The sequence below is a fragment of the Pelobates fuscus genome, chromosome 5 (assembly GCF_036172605.1).
Source record: "Pelobates fuscus isolate aPelFus1 chromosome 5, aPelFus1.pri, whole genome shotgun sequence".
In the NCBI taxonomy this organism is placed as follows: domain Eukaryota; kingdom Metazoa; phylum Chordata; class Amphibia; order Anura; family Pelobatidae; genus Pelobates; species Pelobates fuscus.
Window position 1 is genome coordinate 159,905,700 of NC_086321.1, and position 22,107 is coordinate 159,927,806.

General features: G+C 37.0%; 1 protein-coding gene across 1 annotated transcript in view; it reads left to right on the forward strand.

The window, feature by feature from the left end:
- TTC28 (tetratricopeptide repeat domain 28) overlaps positions 1-22,107 on the forward strand; it is a 521,381-nt gene that overhangs the window by 159,844 nt on the left and 339,430 nt on the right. The window lies entirely within an intron of this gene.

Here is a 22,107-nt window from a genome sequence, read left to right on the forward strand (position 1 = left end):
CCCTACCGCAAGCTGAAGTGTGTTATGTTGCCTAGAGTGTTGCAATTAGTTTGTTTGAAAGAATGTATTCCTGGCACATCTTAGAATATTAGGTAAAGCATTTTAAGGAATTGATTCTAGTCTGTGCAATTTGCATAAAACAATATGTGTCTTGCTGCATCTTGATGTCCCTATAATGTGAGCTGGAGAATATACTTTCTTGTGAAGTACTGTCCAGAAGTGGGAATGTAGAAGCTTACTGCAAACTACCGTCAAAATGATGTATCGTACCATGAATGTGAATGCAGATGGGTATTTGTTTATAGATTTATAAATAGATAAACGAAGGATATTTAGGGGGAGAATGCACTTTCAGTGGACGGATAGTCAAAATTATTCAACTAGAATAAAATAAAACGTAAATATCCTCACCTATGAGGCTTGCCTTGATGTTGGCAGGTAAGCAAAGTTTCACTGTAATAGCCATTTTGGTAATTATTATTGTTGCCATTTATATAGCGCCAACACATTCCGTAGCGCTTTACAATATTATGAGAAGGGGGATGTAACTATTAATAGGACAATTACAAGAAAACTTACAGGAACGATAGGTTGAAGAGGACCCTGCTCAAACGAGCTTACAGTCTATAGGAGGTGGGGCATACAACACATTAGGACAGGAAATAGCAATCAAATAAGGTGGGAGTGAATGAGAGCTGGAGGAGAGAGTAGAGTGCTGCCCTTTTGGAGAGAGCAAGAGACAGGTATGTGAGGTAATAAAACACGTTGTTACATAGTGTATGCTGGGTTTGAAATAGTGTGCACGTATATATATATATATATATATTTGTTCTCTTGCTGCCGTCTAAGGGTTGTGGGAGTTAAGCACAGGGCTAATTCCTGTTCTTTTAACTATGACCCATTGCCCTAACACAAGGGCATCGTGCACTTTACTTGACACTTCTGAGCAGGCTCAGTAAAAGCTAAGTGATTAATATATTTCATTGACTCAAATTGACACTATTTTATAAAGGAAATATTACTTTCCTTCCCAATGAGTGGAAAGAATAGATCAGAACCACTGTCTGACAAGATTCATTATGTTCTGAGAGAATTAATTATATTTAAGCGTTTGAAAGATCAATCATTCTGCTGAAGAGCATGTCTCCGTTATTGTGCAAATGGAAACACATTTTTATGCAAGGAAAGGAGATGAAAGTAAGTACCGTACTTGTTATTTTTCTTTGATAGGTGTGCAGTGATGTGGAGAATTCCTAGTAGGACAATTGTATCTGTTGTCTCTAGAAGCCTTTCATTGTAATAATGCATACGAAGTCTACTTCTGGATGAGGCCACTTCACATGGAAGAAGATTCATATTTTTGACAACTTTATTTTCTAAATGCATATTCTGTGTGTGTATGTTGGGGGGAGGCTTAACACTCGACTTTTCTGAGTTTCTAGAATTTCTTGAACTGTCTTTTAGCTCTAAACATCGTGGAAGTATGACATTGTATAGTCTGAAGTGTAAATTTGGAGGATAATCTAGTTGACATACAGCTTGACTGCTTGGACTACGTTTGTTATTATGCACCAATGCACTGTAGCCTTTACAATTACAGTTACATTTTGGGGTTCCAACAGAAGAAAACTCAGTAGAGCTGGTTCACATCTCTGGTGCATAAAGAGATGCTATTAGATTTACAGGGCTCCTAACTGTCCAGGTTTTGGCAGAAGTCCCCAATTTTGGATCCTGTCACTCCATCCCAATTATGTGTTCCCTGGTGTCATCAGGCAGCATAGTGCACACGCATCATTAGACATGTTTATGCTGTGCGGTGAGCACTATGACCATGTAGATAATGTTCCAGCAGCTCTCTATGCATGGTGCCATATATAGGGTACTAGCTCGGGGACTGACTGTCAGCATTGCATGCTCTCCCCAGTAACAGGACTATCATGCCCTGTTACTGGGAAAGCTACCTGAAGGCCTGCCCACGGAACCATAACCCCTTACACTCCTCACAAACATTATGGAGCAAGGAGCTACCTGTACTAGCCATCTCTTATTCTACTGATTACATTACATCACTGTAGCTGTATGTCAAGCCAAAATGGTGTGACTTCCTAGAATATCCCAAGGGTTTCCCTAGGACCTACAGTATGCTAGATCTTGCATGCACACACTGTTCAACTACTGAGTACCCTGTGCAAAACATCTTCTTGAGTCACATGAAGGAGGTTGTGCAACAACACAATTCATGTGCTTCTGTGAAGTGAAGCTACTTGATAAAAGCGTGTGCACCAGGATTGGATGATACATATAAACCACATTCTTGACTCTTTAGAAGCTACATGCTTGCAGAAAACCAGGGACTTTTTTTCTTACATTTATTTTTTCTATTATGTCTTCAGTATGCAAAGCACATTTAATGCTAATGATACATGGTATGCATCTCCAGCCCAACATATCCCTTTTAGACACAAGTTGAAACTGAAGGTGGAATGGGGAGAACAGGCTTATCAAGGACACGCCAGTAATGCAGTTTGTGCCATGGAACATGCCCATAATGGGCACCCCGACCCTCAATAAAAAGTGATGAGGCATTCCCTAAAAAGGAGATGTCAGCTTGTTGTGAATGAATGTCCTCCATGCTGGCCAGCCCCACTCAGGGAAATACATGTGCACATTTCTGTTAAAGAACTCTCCCCCATGGACTCAGTGCCTTCATTGTATTTAGTGTCTATTGATAAGCTCACCATGCCACTTGCTGGGGACATTGCCCTGGTGTCCCAAAAAGCTGGACAGCAGTGAACAAACCCGAGACAGTATGACAGAATCCCAAAATTGAATAAAAAGAATCTCAGGCACTCACTGTGATTGTTCTTCAAGCAGGTTTATTGCAACGTTTCGACCTCAATGAGGTCCCAAAATTGAACTGTCTCGTTTTTTCCAGATATACTGGTAACATTATTTTAGTGACTTAATATTTATTGCATAATCTTGTGTTATGGTGCGGTAATACATAGCATTTTAACAGTTAGGCACTAATTCACCCCACAGTTGCCTAGACAGCAGCCTGCTGTCTTATCTGTTGCAAATGTCAACTCTCTAGAGTATATCTGTCTTGCTTTTAATGTAACATCCCATGTGGTTCTATTAAAAGGTTCTTTCTTAGTGAAAGCATACAGTGCTGGCCAAATGGACGTGTAGCAAACTAAGCTCTAGAAATTTACCATACCTATCTTTCTAAATCTAGGCTGTCCTCGAAAATGCTAATTGGTTTTTAAGAGTTTTACTTAACACAGTAAAACAATGAAAAAAGAAAAAAGGTTTTGTGGTGGGCTGAGGATATAAATAGTTTAAACTCAGTTACTTTAGAGTTAATTAACGCTGAATTTAAGAAAATGCACACATACATTAAGCAGTGTGTTCTAAGACACCATTAAGGCAGTGTTTAAACGTAAATAGAATTAAACATGATGTTAATGGATGCGTTACCCATAATAACAGAATGCTTAGTTGCAGTGGAGCGTGCTAATATCTGCTTGGAGCGTTCAGAGGAATAAGCATAGTACACTATATATTTGAATGCTATAATTTCCACTCCTCGTACGTATCCCTCTTTTTTTAAGGGTAAGTACCTATTTGGGTGCTAGATATACGCAAGGCCACCTTTACATTTCTGGTGAACACAGAATGCCCAGACTCCTCCCAAATTAAGATACATCAGTATACATAAATTAAACATAAAGAAAAATTATATTAAAAGTCTGGGGTTCTCTGCCACTGGGGAGTTACTTATAACTAAAAGCTGCATTGTGAATACACCCCTGCAAACGACACTTTTAAAATTTACACTGCAAAGGTAAGGTTAGAATGAGACAAGCTTCTGTCAATTGACCTACAAATGCACGTATGTATTTCTGGGGAATTTATGGCTGCATGTAAGTAGTGAAGGGATGTTTGTATTCTGACTAACACGTACATGCGTGTGCAGTGTTTAATTGTATATGAGAGCTTCACAGAAACTACCCTGTGTTTTATTGCTGTGCGGTCCTGTCATTCAATCCATACCATCAGACATCAAAGCACAGAGATACTCAAGTGCATAACAGGATTATTTTATTTTAATTTAAATTTTTCCTATTTCAGCATATAATTACCTAGCCCAGGCGTGTGAAAAGTTCAGCGCGAGGAAAACAGGCGTATTCCACATGAATGAAAGTGGAAATGAGAAGGTTATGATAATGTTAAAGGGCTATTCAGCAAGGGAATGGAAATTTTTAAGGGAGGTTAATAGGTTATACGGAGAATGTGAGAGATACTATGAACTGCACTGATCATCCTTCTGCCCGATCAGATATATAGATATATTTAGAGAATATACAATGCTAGATACAGTGTCAAATGGCATGTAAGTCACGTTACACACAATCTCAGGATGTTCAGGGAAGCTATATTCATTACATTTCTTTATCCTGCCACCTACCAGCTTCAGAGTATGATTTCCTTACATTTATTTTTTGCTGAAATATGCATTTTGTTAAAGCCTTAACAGTATGTGGAATGTTTCTCATATCCACATTTCCAAGATGCTTTTATTAAAAGCTGTAAAATGCTGTGCATTTCTTTTTTTCTTTAAACCATACTTAATATTTTCTCAACAATATTTCATATTGACTACATCTAAATATAGTTCGAGATAGTTATTGCTTACTGAGCATTGTCATTAATTGACCAGGAATTGTAAATTAAAGGCCAACATTACCACTCTGGAAAAAGACCTTAATTAGATATATATTTTTCCAATGTATCTGTTTTGCCAAAAATGTGCACTTCACTGGCTAGTTATAATTTTATTTAAGGGCACTGATTGGGTTATTCTGAATAGTTTGAGTGTGGCTTTGGAAAAGGGAGCTGGGGTTGGACAGATAACCACGGAGGCCCTTCCTTCTTTCCAACAAGGGCACTGAGAGAAGAGCCCAGAAGAGACCAGTTAAGTCTAGTGAGGTCCAGGGCTTTGGATCTCTCCTTTATTGCCATTCTATTAGGAGCAACACGTATGTCACTTCACCAGCTAGTGTTTAATAAATAATGAGAAAGTGAGGCTTCCCTTCAGTTTGTGTGGATGGAATTGGGTTAGTATCAGCACTAGGCAATCCACAAAACCGTTGATAGAGCTGTGGTCATTGCTGCAAAGAAATGTTTCAGGATATGGTCATGATCATTTTAACTGTTCATAGTGGATTATATCTATTTCTTAGAATTGCTTTTTCTCTTAGCTGATTAATACATTTCAGAAGGGAATTGTATCCATACATACTAGCCCCATGGCAACAATGAGTAAAATCTGATTTTGGCATCTGTTTTCCTGTACAATTGTATTCCCTGATTGACACAACGAGCTGACAGCAAAGTATTCCTGAATGCAAATCATTGACTAGTAAGCAAAGATAATGGATTTGATCATCTGCAAAGCGATACTATAGGATACATACTATTATAGAATGCAGCTGTCTGGAAATTGAATCAATATGACTGTAGCAAAGCATTATTGAACTGAATGACGGTACAAAGTGGCTTTATAATGCAAAGAAAATGCATTTCACATTGGTAGTGGGGTTACATAGGTACCTCTTATTTAGTCATTTAAGTTATATATTGTATCTGTTTAAATAAAAATTGAGAATATAATATGCAAGTAAGACTTCATGTTTACATATAATAAAGTCTATATGTAGCGGAGCTCCAATACCCCGACTAGGTATCTCCGCTAAATCCTCCTCAAAGTTAGAAGAAGCGCTGGTCGGTGATCTTAACTCTCCCCCCAGTAACTAGACGACACATAGTTCTGGGAGTACAATTGATCTTTATTCCACACACTTGGTCTGCTATACACAGACCCCCAACATGGGGTCTCTTTTGTATACACACAGTGCCCGCCCACGCACCTCTGTGTCCGGGAGATAATTGAGTTGCTGCCCGCTAAACTAATTATCTCCAGGATACAAAGTGCCTAACATAAAAACACCCCAAAATACAGTAAACACACACAGGAACCCCACATACCATACATCCCCGGATAGCTCTGGTCTGAGTGCCCAATTTGGCAAAATAGCGCCCAGATCCATAAAGAATTGTCGAATCGCCACTAGGGAAAAGTTTTGAACGGCTGCAAACTAGGACTAAGCCCAAAATAGTTCCAGGGCGAAAGTGGCTTTTGCCAGTCAAATATTGGCAGGTCCTGCGGCCAAACAAAAAGGGGCTCGCCTTGGTTCTCTGGGAGCGATTGTTCCAATGATTCTGTAGTGCCTTCCCTCCAAATACTGCTCTCCTGGCAGGTCTGTAAGATGGGTAGAACACTGGGTCAAGGGGACCATGAACCGCTTGGTTAAGTAGCCGTATAGAGTTCCATGAAGTTCATGGCCAAGTAACGCTGGGAGTCATTCGGGAGTTGGGGTAGCCAAACCTCTGCCAGGGTGCGCGCCTTTGGCAATAACATTCTGTAGAAGGGAAGGTAATGAACCAGGGGAACAGTGAATAAGTATTTTGGGGAAATAGTAAGGGTACAAGGACAGAGCCAGCCACAATTTAAATGGAGATATCTGATACCCAACTTTCATTTGGAAATGCTGTTAAACACATTATTCAAACAACCATTAATGGTGCTGTTGCCATACCTTCTAACAGACTCCGATTCAGTGGGACAGTCCCAATTTGAGTCCTTTTCTTGACAGAAAATTAAGGTTTCCTCAAATGTATCATCCAACGTGTTTGAAATGTATAAACACTGAGCATTGAGCCCATGTGAAAGTACTTCTGCAGCACCCTGCGTGGACCAGGCCAGCACGACACAACCCATTTTATCAGAGCCCTCCCATTTCTGGGTAGTTCCATTACATCATCAAAACAATGCCCTTTTTGCCTGTCCTGACATGCATTTATACTTCAAAATGTATTTACTAAACTGATAATTACAAAACATTCAAAATGGAATTGCATATTTTCTATCAAAATAATCAAATTGGAAATTTCCCCCAGTTCTGTTGTATTACCAGATACTTGGGCCCTAATTATCACTGTCCCCTTTACATCACTTTCTATTTACAATATTACTTTGAGTGCTAATAGAAAATAAAATAGTGAGATGTAAGTCGGAGTCTGACACATGTAATTTTAGTTTGGATATATGATAGAGGCATGATGCAAGTGTGAGCCTAGCCTAAGTCAAGTTGATCTACATTAGATGGCTCTGTGTTAATGCACCTGCTGTAAAGATCTATGTTTAACCTGAATGACAGTGGATTTAATCCTTCTTCTGAGGTCAACAGAATGAGTTCAGTTTAGTAATTATATAATTTACGGCAATGTGCTTTGATGCTCCTATTTGGGGTGACACCATGGTATCACCGTAGTATTTATGTGTAGGATTGTATTTATAAGTATAGGACTACCTGTAGGTTGGAGATGTGTATTACCTGAGCTTTTCCTTTCTCACAAATTTAAACGTTACAAAGAGTACACCAAAAAAGAAAAATGTAAAATGTTACTGACAAGAGGTTTTAAATCAAGCTATATTTGTAAAACATTACTTTATTCCTTCTGTCTTATTACATAGACCATCTGAAACCTAGTTGTATTTATTTTGTGATGTTATAAAGCAATCTGCATTTTTAGCTTACAGGGAAACAGTTAGGTAATAAATATATATTGAAAACTTATCTTCATAATTTTGTGAACCAAGCTGTTTTCAGCCATCCAAAATCCAAAGCCCAAAATGGCATACACACAGACTGTGGCTCGGCTGTTGGGTAGAAGAGCAAGATCAGCACAAGCTGTGCATATGCAATGTGTATAACCTGGCCAAAACTGACAGAGGGAGCCCCTGCCTGATGGAGGGAGCCCCTGCCTGATATCTCGGAAATGTTGTGAGGGTGGGCATGTTTGTTGGACCAGTTATAGTTATAATTATCTACCACTGTGGTAACTGGAAATATATGAGATATATAAAAGTTTTGACTGCAATTAAATTGTGAACACAAACGTCTACTAAAAGATAATGGTGTTACAGAGCATTTGCACTCTTCCTCCCCCCCAAGTATATATATTTTTTTAGTTTTTTTTCCAAACAACATATTACAGAGTGACACAGGCAAATCAAGACTTTCCAGCTGTTGGGGATACATAGTAAAAAAAAATGTGACCCATACACCAGATTCATAGTAAAGCTAACAATTGGCGAGCAAGACCTCATTTAGGTTCCTGGCACAGGTCATTGAATGATAGCCCTAGTGAATAGTTGTCTCTGTACAAAATAAGCAATAACACCTTCAAGGGACTCTATAGGCACCCAGAACACTTCACTAGGTTACCGGAAACTACAATGTTCCTTTAATTTGGATGATAAGGAATGATAAGGAATGGACAACAGGGAACACAAGGAGTTGATCGGCCTCACTTTTTAGTAAAATGTGTACCATTTGCTTGGAGTTTCGTGATGATTGCAGTGAATTTACTATTAGGGAGGTTGGTACAGCTGTAAGTAACGTCCATTGCTTGGCTATTTTTATACTTTAATTTTGAGGGGAGCATATCCAATAGTAAGTATTGGGAAAGAAGAGGTAGGTGTGTGTGGAATCCATCTTTTATGGGGGAGCATACATGTCTGCAAGCTGAGCTGCAAACTAAAAAAGTGTTCTCATATTTGAATATTCTGTTTACTCTGTATACATCAACCGTAGATGTAACAGTGGCTGTAATCCATACGGTTGAGTGGGACGTAGGCTTGTTCCCATGGCTTTGATATAATAATGAACTTTTATATTTTTTCATAGTCAGATTTTCCTGTTCTTAAAGGATAAATGAATGTGTAATTGCAGATGTGCTGGAGCTTGTGTTGGGGAAAGTTTCTATTAACTTTTATTAGTTAATTGTTTAATATATGCGCTGATGGACTATCCAAACAGCTGCTTAGCATCTTTATTGTTGATTTAGTTTCACATATGGGGATTGTGCTTTCCTTCTCCCACTTAGAACTTGGCAGGAGGTTAATTTGTATTAAAAGCTTTCTGACCCATGAATGTACACTAATCCCTGTTTTCAAATAACCTAAAAATTGTAATACTTTTATTTATTTTTTTAATACACCCGAAATGCCAAACAATAATGTAAACATTTTAAGCATTCAATCAGTTGAGGTTGTAATGGTGCCCGGAGAGTCCCTTTGATTCATAGTGCCTTCTTACTGATTCTATTTGTATTTTATCAGCATGCTTAGGAGATCTCCTTTATTGACCAAAGCTACCTGAGGATTTACTAAATGTATGGAAATTGGTGTTCTATGTTCCACCTTGCACAGATCTATTTGATTTTGTGATCCTCCATCCATCCAGTTTTCAGGAAGTCTTGAGATTATTTATTATTTAGAACTGTTTTTTACATCCCTTCTATAATTAAAATGCATTAACAGATAATCAGTCTAGTACTAAACTGCTGAGAAGATATTTCAGGTGTGACTGGGAAGACTTGGGGAAACCCTGATATGGTCCTTTGAAACCCTGATATGGTCCTTTGAAAGCAGAAAAAACATTCCTGCTGACATAAATCTTACTGGAAATGCCCTCTCCTGCCAATAAACACAATTAGGTGGCATTTGTCAGATAACAAAATACAATCTGCGAGGACCCAGCTGCTCCTGCTTTCAGGGGCACAGAGCTTATATTGGCATAGAGAATATGGTCAGATTAAGGAAGGTGAAAGTCCAGGAAGGGCATTTGGTCAAGTCTATTGTGTTGAATAACATGACTTTGAAACAAGGCAACCTTTCAGCACATTAATTTTAAAACACAAATATATAGCTAGCTGTTAGTTATACACTTGAATCTGTTATAAGGGGCACAAATAATGCATTTAATGAAAAAAATAATGTATCATTCATACATATCTAAAGAACAAGTCCTGTGCTCAAACACCCATTACTCCTGGGTAGCAGGAACGACCATAGTACACATCAACCCAAATACATACAGTAAAAAACAAAGAAAAAAGTTACCTGTGCTCTTTTCCAAATCCCTATGCATATTTAAACAAATGGAGGTTTTTAGTTGCCTCCAATGGCCACGAGTGGGTATGCCCACCTGCCACGTCAAGGCAGACCTCTTAGGTCTTATAATTCATACTTATCTGTTGCTGTGCAATACTGTGTTGCTGTGGACTAGTTGTCCATTATAGATACATCCCATATTACAAAGTGGTTCTATTACTCAGTTAATCAAGAAAAAAAAAGAACACTGAGTTATCTATTCTGCACAATTCCCGGTTTAATGACGTCACCCCCATACAGGGGTTGTTTAGGAGAATAATCTCTAAGTATATAAAATATTTTGTGATATGCTTTTATAAATGGTTTAGGGATTGTAAGATTTCAGCTTGCCTGCTGCAAAACACATAATGCTATAGGCATTTGGGAGCTCTTTGAGCTCTTTCCTGTTACATGTATATTTCATGTTCGAAAGATGTGAAGATACAAGAAACTCATGAAGATGAGGTTCGATTCTCACTGAGAATCCTTGTCAGCACAAGTGGTACAGTACATCTAAATGCTGATGAATACTCTTCTTAAGAATAGGTCAACACATATGTACTCTTTCTTGTGCTGATTTAATGTGTTTAATGTAAAGTGGGCTGTTTATTAAACAGTAAGTTATGGTGAACTGACCGCAAATGTGTAAATTGTATACTATATTAGCTGACTTTTGTTTTGTTTGTTGCTGGGATGGAGGCAAGAGTGGGATAAACTCCACCGCTAATGATGTGAGATGTCAACAGGTTATCCTACCCTTCTTCTTGGTTAACTGGGTGTCCAGGGGTCCTAAACAGTCAGTTTAACTACTTGAGCCCAAAACACGGGGGAACTAGCCCAAATATCTGGAAATTTGTAGGCACATCCACATGTCCCTGCACTATTGTATCAACCCACACTACACAGTAGATGTGGAACCGTGGTTAATATGAGGCATATTGACATCGAAGTCATTATTTGGTGTTTTAGATGTGTTGCTTTTCTGTCTTCTGGTTAAGAGAGGCTCCCTAGGAGCCCTGAACTGTTTTTGGTTGTTGTTGTTTTTTTTTTTTTTTTTTTAAACTATTTTCCTGCTCACAGTTAAGTGTAGCACATACGGTAGTATTTTTTTTCTTATAGGATTGTTCTCCTGGCTTTAAACAAGTCTGTCTTAGATAATCCCAAGTCAGATCTTGTGTCAAGTAACAATACAGGATAGTTTGGTTAAAATATTGCTCTTTATCGACATTTCATGAGTTTTATTGTGTACATTTTGAACACAAAATTAAACCAGCCATCACAGTTAACTAAATAAATGTTGATTGTTTAGTTGGACTCATTACAAAAGTGTGTTTTTAATTTGTAATGGTAAAAGGCTAAAGGACAGTTTCGATTCACATGCTAGAAAGGCTCCATTAATCAAGTTACTTTGCAGAAATCTGCCTTTTTCTTTCGTAAATCAGCTGTCCCTGGTGGCTGAACAATAAACCTGTACTTTTTTAGGATTGTAAATGTTATCTGTTGTTGTCTGTAGTCTTGTTCTCCTATCTTATGATGTTGATGAAAATATGTCTGTATATTGGTGGCCAGCCTTTTCATCCATAGATACAAAAAAATAAAAAATATGTTGCCAGAACACAATGAAAAAGAACAAATACAAGAATGAAATGAATAAATCATGTTGATTATAGTTTATTCTTATTTTGTTATGTTTTAAGATGCTGCCAAAGAAGATTTTCCATTTGAATGGCTTTTAACACATTTTAATATATTTATTGGAATTTGTCAGTAGCTTGGAATATTTGTCATTCAATCATTGTAGCTAATTTGGAGACATATTGATGGCCATTCACTATTGTTTGTTATTATTATTATTATTTTATTATTTATATAGCACCAACAAATTCATATCCGTAAATGAATGGTCAAAAATGGTTTGGGCTACAAGGTTAGCATTGATTTATCATAGAAAATCTATGTTTCCTTGCTTTCACTGCTTCCTATGGATAAATCCATATTACTAGGCCCTTTCTAAACTCAAATTAGGACTCCAATTAGGAGTTAAAACTGAAGTGATTTTGGGGACTGGGACTTAAAAGGGACACTCTACTGCCCAAGTACAAAGGGCTATTTAACTTTTTATTATTTTATTATTATTGGCATTTATATAGCCCTAACAAATTCTGTGGCACTTTACAATATTATAGGAGGGGGAGATTTAACAATAAATTACACAATTGCAAAAACATACAGGAACAATAGCATGAAGAGGACCCTCAAACAAGCTTACAGTCTAGAGGAGGTGGGGTACAAAACACAATAGGACAGGAAATAGCAATCATATAAGGTGGGAGTGAGGCAGAGCTGGAGGAGAGAGTAGAGTGCTGCCCTTAGGAGAGAGCAAGAGACAGGTATGTGAGGTAGAGGCTACTCTTGAAGTCCGTAAGCTTTCCCGAAGAGATGGGTTTTAAGGCACTTCTTAAATGATTGAAGACTAGGGGAGAGTCTGATGGTGGTAGGCAGGCTGTTCCATAGGAAGGGAGCCACCCACGAGAAGTCCTGCAATCGTGAGCTGGACATATGGACGTGAGCCATGGACAAGAGAAGGTCATGGACAGAGCGGAGAGACCGAGAAGGGGCATACTTGTGGATCAGTGAAGAGATATAAGAGGTGCTAGAATTGTTCAGTGCTTTATAGGTATGGATTAGTACTTTGAATTGACTCCTATAGGATACAGGAAGCCATTGTAAGGACTGACAGAGGGGAGAGGCGTGAGAGGAGCGACTGGAGAGGAAAACTTAGTTGATTTGTAATGGTCACTTTAAAATACTGGTCACTTTAAAATACTGCACAGACAGAGATTAAGGTGTAACTCCAACTCCTGTAGCGTCATTAGGCAGCCCAATAAAATTTTGTTGGGTGGACAACCTCAGAAAGAGTTCTTCTGCATTATTTTATTGGGTATATATCGAAAATCAGCCTGCAGAAACTGCAGATCTCTTATCTGAAGCCTTTTTTAAGCCTTCACCTTCTAACCTAACCTAGATTTTCTTTGGCTGTCCAATCACAGACAGCAGCACAATGAGAAGTCTTTTCAAGGCAGGTGCTCTGGGCTATTGCTGCCTTTTGAGTTCAGCTCCACTAAGCTACTGAGCTAAGCAACAAGGAAGAAACTGGACCAGTTGTCTGATGGAAAGCCAGGGGGTGTAACCAGGTTAATTTATAAATGCGCCAATTTCAATTGAAATCTGCACTTTTTGTAAAATGGAAAAAAAAAGAGAACACACTCTCCACACATTATTATTATTGGTATGTTTATAGCACCAACTTATTCCTTATTAACACTTTACAATATTTTGAAAGGGGGAAATTTAACAATTAATGAGACAATTACAAAATGATACAGGAACAATAGGTAGATGAGGAACCTGCTCTAATGAGCTTACCTAAAGCAGTTCAGCCAGCTTTACAGGGTAAGAACCTCTAAACAGGGTTATTCACTAATGTGAAACTTCAATGTGGATTTCAACGTTTTGCCAAAGTAGCAAACTGGAAGCATAACTGATTTAGGGGATTTTCGAGTTTAGCTACTATGACCTTATATTCGCATTCATAGTGATGCAACCAGTCTTACCTGTGACCAGAACTCTGCAACCTTGCATGGACAGATATACCCAATAATGGTCATGCTCCTTCGTGAGTGCATTTAATGACATGCTGCACCTCTTGGAGACTTTCCTATGGTGTCTCCAGAATTAGGATAACAGAACTACATGGGTTGCAAAACGAGACTGTCCCATCAAAATCAGAACTGTTGGAGGGCATGGTACCAGATCCAGAGACTCTGGGTAAATAATCATAATAATAATAAGGGTTTCCTGTAGGATCATTGATGAAGAAGTAAACCATAAACAAGGATGTATGACCATCTGGTCTCATTTGGCTGCGTATTAATTGGATTTTAGGGTCCATATGGCAGGCTGGCCCTAACAGGTCTCTATCAGTGAAAATTTAGAGTTGGAAAGCCTGCACATAAAAAAAAAAAAATGTTTTGCTGAGTTGCTTAAATTCAACTTTATTGCTGAAAATAAGTTAAATAAACTAGATATATCAGACTTACCAAAGCAAACTGATGCATTTTTACGCAGATAAAATATGATAAAAGCAAACTTTTTATATGTGTAGTTATCACACAATTTGCATTACACCTATTAATCATGTTTGGACTAACATGGCCCAGAGCACTTAAAGAAACTGTTAAAACCACCATAAATACTATCCTCAATCCTGCTCTTACTTTTAGCAAATCCATAAATTCCCTGGACTGCAGCCATGCATAGGGATTTATCCTAAAATCACATTTAATCTTCAGCGTGTCCTCTAGTATTTACTGCTTATCTGTCTGTGATCAACTAAGCGAAACACCTCTGCTTTGCCTGACTTGTGAACAAAACAAATAGTCTCATGTCTCTGGGTAAAGGAATACATTATGTCACTAACCATATTTAGCGCTGAAAATACTGCTGACCATCCGCTGCTTAACACTTTACATACAGTACCAAAGGGATTTGAAGCTCAGTCAAAAGCGGTACCTTCCTCCCCCGTCTGCTTGGAGACACTGTATTATAACTTGAGTAATAATGGGTAAGCAATGCGATGCTTGTTACCTACATTTTCTATGAGGCTCAGTCAGCCTAATAGAAAATAAGTGTATAAACCTCTGTATTGCCCAGCTTAAAGGACCACTATAGTGCCAGGAAAACAAACTCGTTTTCCTGACACTAATTAGTCCTTAGGTCCCCGTCCCCCCCACCCTCATGGCCCCCCTCCGACTGAGCTGAAGGGGTTAAAAACATTGGAAAGCATTGCCATAGGAAAGCATTGAGAGTCTATTATGCATATGCAGCAAACGCAGCACTGTGCCAATCATCATCTCCTCATAGAAATGCATTCAATCAATGCTTCTCTTTGGGGAATGTTCAGTGCCTCTGTCCGGTGAGTGCACCTAGATCTGTTACTAGGCAGAAATATAAACATTGGATTTTCATGTCTGAGTGTAAAGGGACAGGCTATAGACACCAAAACCATTACATTAAGCTGTAGTGGTTTTGGTGACCATAGTGTCCCTTTAAGGTGGACTCATCAGCAAAAAGCAACATTGTTTGTTTTCTTTGTTTGTGATACCCAATAGACTCAATGACGAAAACCTCTAACATTGTTTCTACTGACCTCTTGAAGGTCTATGCTTCCTATTCTCTAATTTATATTTTTATTAACTTGTTCAGGTTTTTGTTGTCTCAGTATTCCTCATTGTGGTGTATGTATGTATATAAAGTTATATATAATTTTTTTCACCCCTCTGGCTGATATTTTTTATGTATTCCTGATTCCCAGGTACTCTTCCAGAAGTCTGGGAGTCTGATGGTTATGCGCAGTATCTCTGTTGGTCCCAGAACTGCGATCTTCTGGATAGAGATCTCAGATGTCCCATATTATAATATATTAATAGATCTATTACACATAGATGAAGCGTGGAGCTAAAATATATAAATAGTGATATAGCTACTGTATGACAACCATCCCCCCCCCCTCCTTTATTTTGTTATTATTTATTTTGTTTGTTTGCTTGTTTGTTCTTCCTTTTTTTTTTCTCGGTTTTTGGTTAAGAATCGTTGATTCGTTAACAGTCAACATTAAATGTATGTGATGTATCTTGATATATAGATAAAGAATGGGATGTCTGGGGATAAGATATATGCAAAACATATGTAATAATGGATCTATAATATCACATGTAAGGAAATGCATTTAATATACAAAGTAATGTATGTTGACAAAAATGACTAATAAAAAGTAATTGGAAAACATATATATTTATTATATATATCACAACTAATTTATCTGCAGGATATTTTATAGAATATAGATTATGAATGTAGAGTCTTGAAAAAGTGTTTTGCAAAATGGTTACATGACTGTCAGATCTCTCCCCTGCCAACTGTCTATATATTGTCCTATTCTATTGTTGTAGATCACAATAATACTTGTTTGTGTTTATGAATGTTCTATACCCTATAAGAAGTATGCAGTCCAAAGATATATTACTCACAGTAGGTAACAACTATTGTATGTGTGATCTATATATTGCAGTGAATTGAATAAGCTCAGAAATTCTCGTAGAACGTGGTGTACTTTTAACAGATGTTTTATTGGTCCCTTCAAACAAAAAAGAATGGAGTGAAGCATCAGTGAGACTGAACAAATCATTATGCCGCTACTGTTTGATTGCTGTCCTTTTTATTTCTACGCTTGTATGGGAGGATGGGTAGTCATGCAGTTGGAACATCCACGTTTTAATGCTAAGTGTTGTAGAACAACAGTATTTTGTCCATTTAAATGCTATGAATGCATGCTGGGCAGGAGCATGAAAACAGCACTCAATGGAGAGGGATGACAATAAATTGTGTAATAGTTTGTTAGAAAATAAGCAATGGAAGATCTGCCACATATAGCGTTACAATTTCATTGTTCATTACGCCACTAGCCTATCAACTGTATTTCTAATTTGATACAAAAGGTCTGGCTATGTAGAATAAATAGTATTCACATTCAGAAAATATTTCACTTAAACCCCTTCGCTACCAGGCTCTTTTACTGTAAATAAAATAGGATAGCATTTGTTTTATACACTAAGGAGCATAGGTAACACATAAATAAGCGACATAGCAATGTTGGGTATAAATTGTTATTAAGGGATGCTTAAACATTAAAAATGCATAAATGAATGCATTTAAATTTTTGATCGATCTGTTCAATCTTAATGGAAATATTGTGGGGGGGAGTTAATGTTTCAGAGGCTACATAATATAATAAATGTGCCGTTTTATTATCTGAAAACTGTGCACATGGAGTGTGAAATATTGGCATAAAAGCAGATGTGCAACAATAGATAAATATGGTAAAATATCCTGTAACCTGATGGCATTTCTGGGAACACAACTTTCTAAAAATAACACCAATATAAACAATGCCTGTACATATTAAGCACAGTCATATCAAGCATGTGCACAATGCAGGGTCAATATTACTGGTGCACTGGACACTCTAAAATTTCAAAAGGGAGGCCTCCGTGACCATCCCTGCCCACTCTAATGTCGGCATCCCTGGGAGCATATGCCCTGCCCATCCGTTGGGTGCAGACCATTTGTAGTGCTCCTGCAAGCTCAACCATCTGATTAGGCTGCTCTGCGTCTAACATACCTGCTGCTCTGCCAGAAAGTGATTTTATTTTTCTATATAGTGTGAAAAACCAACGATGGCATTAATATGTATTACATTACTATGTTTGGGAATGAAAAAAAAATGGATATTGTTGTGCAACATAAAAACAAATCATATGGTAGAAATCTGAGTAAATAAACAGGTTAATATAAAATTGATAGATGTATCTAATAATTATTCCTGTGTAGCTTCTAGCTCTACCATAATCACAAGAGCAGAAGGTTACTATGTTCTGTTTGATTATCTTAACGGAATTGCAGTTTCGAGCTGTGTTTGGCAGTTTGCGAGTTGATGGGGGTGAGGGGGAATGAAAGGTATGCTTGGGAGAACCAGTCACCTTTTCCACCACTCTAAACATATTATGTCATCTACTACTTGTATCCGGTAGGGTATGTTCACTAAACACGGAGTTAAACACTTAAATGAACTTAAAACAAATCTTTTTTTTAACAAGATCAAAGAGCCGTATTTGGAAGTCCAAACCCTATTAAGAACATCACCCTTATAGTAGTCAGATAGTTAAATCAGTGATATGGTCACCGTAAACGCAACGATTAGCTACCATTTAGAATAGTGCTGTGTATTGTTTCTACTGGAAATGTTTAATGGCTATTTCTGTAATTTCTCATTAAAAACAAACAACAAACTGAAAATCAACAAAATACTAATTTAAAATGTTTGCTTTTTCTTTATACCTCCAAGGAAACTGGAGGAAGTGGAGCTTTAAATGATATTAGACAGCTTTCCAGAAGATGTTCACCATCGTTTATCCCTGGGTACTTTGACATTTTAACATAAGTAGCTGAATAAGTAGCACTATTGATGTTCTTCAAACCACTGTGCATTGCTCCGTGCTGTAGGTTGATGACTTCAATCTTTCCATTGTTGAGGGAGCGTAGCCTCAGCTGATTGACAGCTGGTTGTGCTATGAGAGCAGCAAAGTGGCTTTCAGGTTATCTCCCAAGGGCCTTGCTGACACCTCTGTTCAGGGACTTCTAAAATAATGAATTAGTGCTTGTCAAGAATATTGAATAAATAGTGGGTGAAAAGGGAGCATAAAAACAATGCAACGTGGGAGTAGTTCGAATAGGTGGTTGACCACAACAAGAAAAAGAACAAGAAATCATAAAAGAGAACAAGAACAATCTGCATGAATGGTGGTGGGCCAATTGAAAGAGAATACCAGGACGATACAATGCTCAATATAGTGGATAGAATTCTTCACCTTTTGTGTCTTTTAGCATTATTCTGTTGGTCAATTGCATGTTAAGTAAGCCCATTAAATAATTGTAAAGCAATCTGGAAAATCTAGGCACTGTAAAAATGTTAATAATAATAATAATAATAATAATAATATAAAACATTTCTAGGAGATTACAGTATACACACAGTTACTAACACACACTACTTGAGATGTGTGGCTGCAAAAGATATCCCTTGACCTGATATGAAATACTACTTATATTACTCTCAGATACATATTTGATGCATATTTGACCAGTTTACCAACAAATGATAAAATTAAATATCAAATGCAAACAAAAAAAAAACAACCACATTTGTACCTAGTTACATAAAAAAAAAAAAAGATTTATAAAGTAGCACAGCTAAATGTTCAGTGAAAATACATTGTGTGTGTGTGTGTCTGTGTTTGTGTATAAATATAAATCTGTTCTGCAGTGGGGAGAAAGGCAATGCATGTACATTAAGAATTTATTGTTGGTGGTTGCCTTGGTTGCCTGATCAATATGATGTGCTTGTTCCAATGTTCCAACCATTGGGGACTCACTGATATAGCATGACAAAGCACAAAAAGAATGTAAGCAGCATTCATGTCTCTGAATTTATGATATTGCTAATTGATATTTTACGTATACTTCTTGAGTTTTTTTGTAAAAAAATAAAATAAAAAAATACTTGTATTTGCACAAAACAATTTGCAATGTGAAGGCTATTTTGTGCAATAAATAAAAAAATATATAAAACAAAAAAAAAACTAACCATTTTCTGAATTATACTCCAGCATAGGTTACTGAAAATTACTAAATCAAAATTAAGTCCCGCATGCATATATTTCCTCTGAGGATTTAAAGGAGTCTTCTTTAGAGAAGGCAAATCTAACATTCTCATAAAAACAAAGCATGTTACTCCCCCCATTCCCCCCAACCCCTACCCCCCTTTAACATATCAGATTGAAGATTACCTTTAGTCTTTGAAACCAGTCAAATAAAGGAAAGAATTCGGGGACATGTGTTTGCCATAACATCAAATGCAATAGCTTCCAGCTAAAATTGACATATTTTAATAAAACAATAATCACAGAACCTGACCTGCCCTGAGGGTAATGGATTATTCCCTAATACTGTTATTTGCTGATGGCTTGATGTTTTTTTTAGGAAAAGATTTTGTTTTAATGTAACAGCTTTCAATGGGTGTGTAGAAAATAATTGATTCATGCTTCATGTTTTAGAATGCACCTGTCCATCCCTGCAGCTAAATAATATTACACATATATCATGAATTTATGAATGTAGTAAATAATACATTAAACATTCAGAGGCTACTTGGTTAGGTGCGATTTTCGTCTAGTACAGATTAGTAGTCGTTTTTTTCTTTCTATTATAATTATTTAGCAAAGATCCAATTTTTTTTACAGTGTATTACAATGGGTATATTAACAAAAGGAAGGAAATTAAAATCGTACGGAGCATAATTATATAAACTGGTAAAATGGAAAGGAGGTCCCCTGCCCGTGAGCCTAAAATCTAGCATGTGTTGCACTTCTTTACAAAGTGCACAGCCTGATTGTCCATGAGTTTACAATCTATCGGGATTAAAAGCACAGACCGAGATACCTATTCAGTGCATGTAGTCACAGTAGAAGTTTTTAAAAAAATGCATAGATGTCGTTATTCCTATAAGTGTCAATAGTATGTTAAAAACTGTATGCAGCATCTGTTTATTGGATAGAAATATGTTAACATTTTAATTTCAAATATTTTTCATTCCTGAATGTTTTTAAACTTCCACTTAAGTATTTTCAGATATTTGGATTGAGTAAAATGGTGTATTACAATATCTGTGATCTTGTGCTTCTTGATAAAACGTCTATGTAGATGTTTCCTGTGGTGTGCTAAAGCCACATGGTCTGTAGCTGTAGCATCTCTGTGACCTGCTATGCACTGTATCATGTAAACCACATTTGAATATGTGGATGAATATGAGCCCTTCAAGCGGCACTGTCACGTCAAACTTACTTTCTCCTGTTGTTTCCTCTTTTCTTCCTCTTTCAGAATCTGCTCTTCTTTTCTTTATTTCTAATCTAGTTTTCTCTAAAACATAAGACAAAGTGGGGACAACTTTGTCGTATATACTTCTCCTATGCTGACTTTCTTTGACCCAAGTCAAGGTCAAGGTCAACAGTGAGTACTTTCTCTGACACAGTAAATGGAGCGGACTTAAGCTCCTCCTTTGGTCAAAGAAAGGCAAGCTTAGGAAAAATACATGAGACAAAGGAGACCCTACTTTGGTTATGCTTTAAAGAAAACTAGATCAGAAATAAAGAAACGAAGAACAGATTCTGACAGAGGAAGAGAAGAGGAAACAATTTCTCTGTGTTTTTAAACAGTCGAATATTTATTTTTAAAAGGTTTTCAATGTTGAGAGTAAAATGTTGATTAAATATTTAAACTATATATTTAAATGGCTATTTGAAAGTCCTGTGATGTGTTCCCTTTCTCCTCTAGTGAGTACATTGTACATTATATTGCTTCCTCCGCAAATCACCTATGCATTGTTGATTATACTACGGCTGCACCGTAATTAGTGTGAGTTATTCTCCCCATTTTTGGTCTATATATTGTTATAGAAGCTTGAAACACAGATTGTTGACTTGCTATTTAATATAAAAAGTTTCACTATTTCTTTTGCACTTTAAGACCTGACAGTGTTCCAATATTTTCTCCTATTTTTATATTTCTCCTTTTATTGAATAGTGCCTAGACACTTCTAAATTGTGAATGCGACTACATCCCTCTACTAACATATTATGTATATCTAACATATATCTTATTTCCATTAGCTCCAAGCTAGATGCGTGCCTTACAGCACAATTCCCCAGGAACCCTTGCTAGGTATATTTGGATCTCATGCATTGATTTTACCCCACTTTTTACTTATTAAAAGAGCTCTTAAATTGCAAGATTGTGACTTTCTTCCTTTGGGATTTAATTTGTTAATGATGAAAGTAGTTTCTAGTCTTATTGGTGACCGAGGGATTACTGTCTAGAGAGGTTAGTAAGATTTGTCATTGATAACAGTGGGATAAATGAGTATATGTTTGTTACACTAATTCCCAGCTGTTGTACAATCTATAACATTGAATAATAAGGATGAACAGGTGTGAGAGAATGCAGCTGAAATAAGACTGCTGCGGGCAATGTTTAGCAATTTCTAAAGCAAAACTGACCAGTCTTGTCCTGTTTCACGTGTACAAACGGATAGATAGACAGATAGATAGATCAGACAGAGTGGCATAAAAGTAGGAAAAAAATTAATTATTTATTCTACTAGAAGACATTTACTGATATTAAAAAAAACAACAACCTTGAATACTAATTTCATGATTTACATTTTACATGTTAGCAATTTTCCAAGTGATGCTTTAAGATAATATTTTTGTGGGTATGCTTCCTTGGAAGATCTCAGGCCTTGCCTATTACAGTTCTGAAGATGTATAAATTTTCCTTATAAAATGTTAATTGCTGAAACTTAATTAGACCTC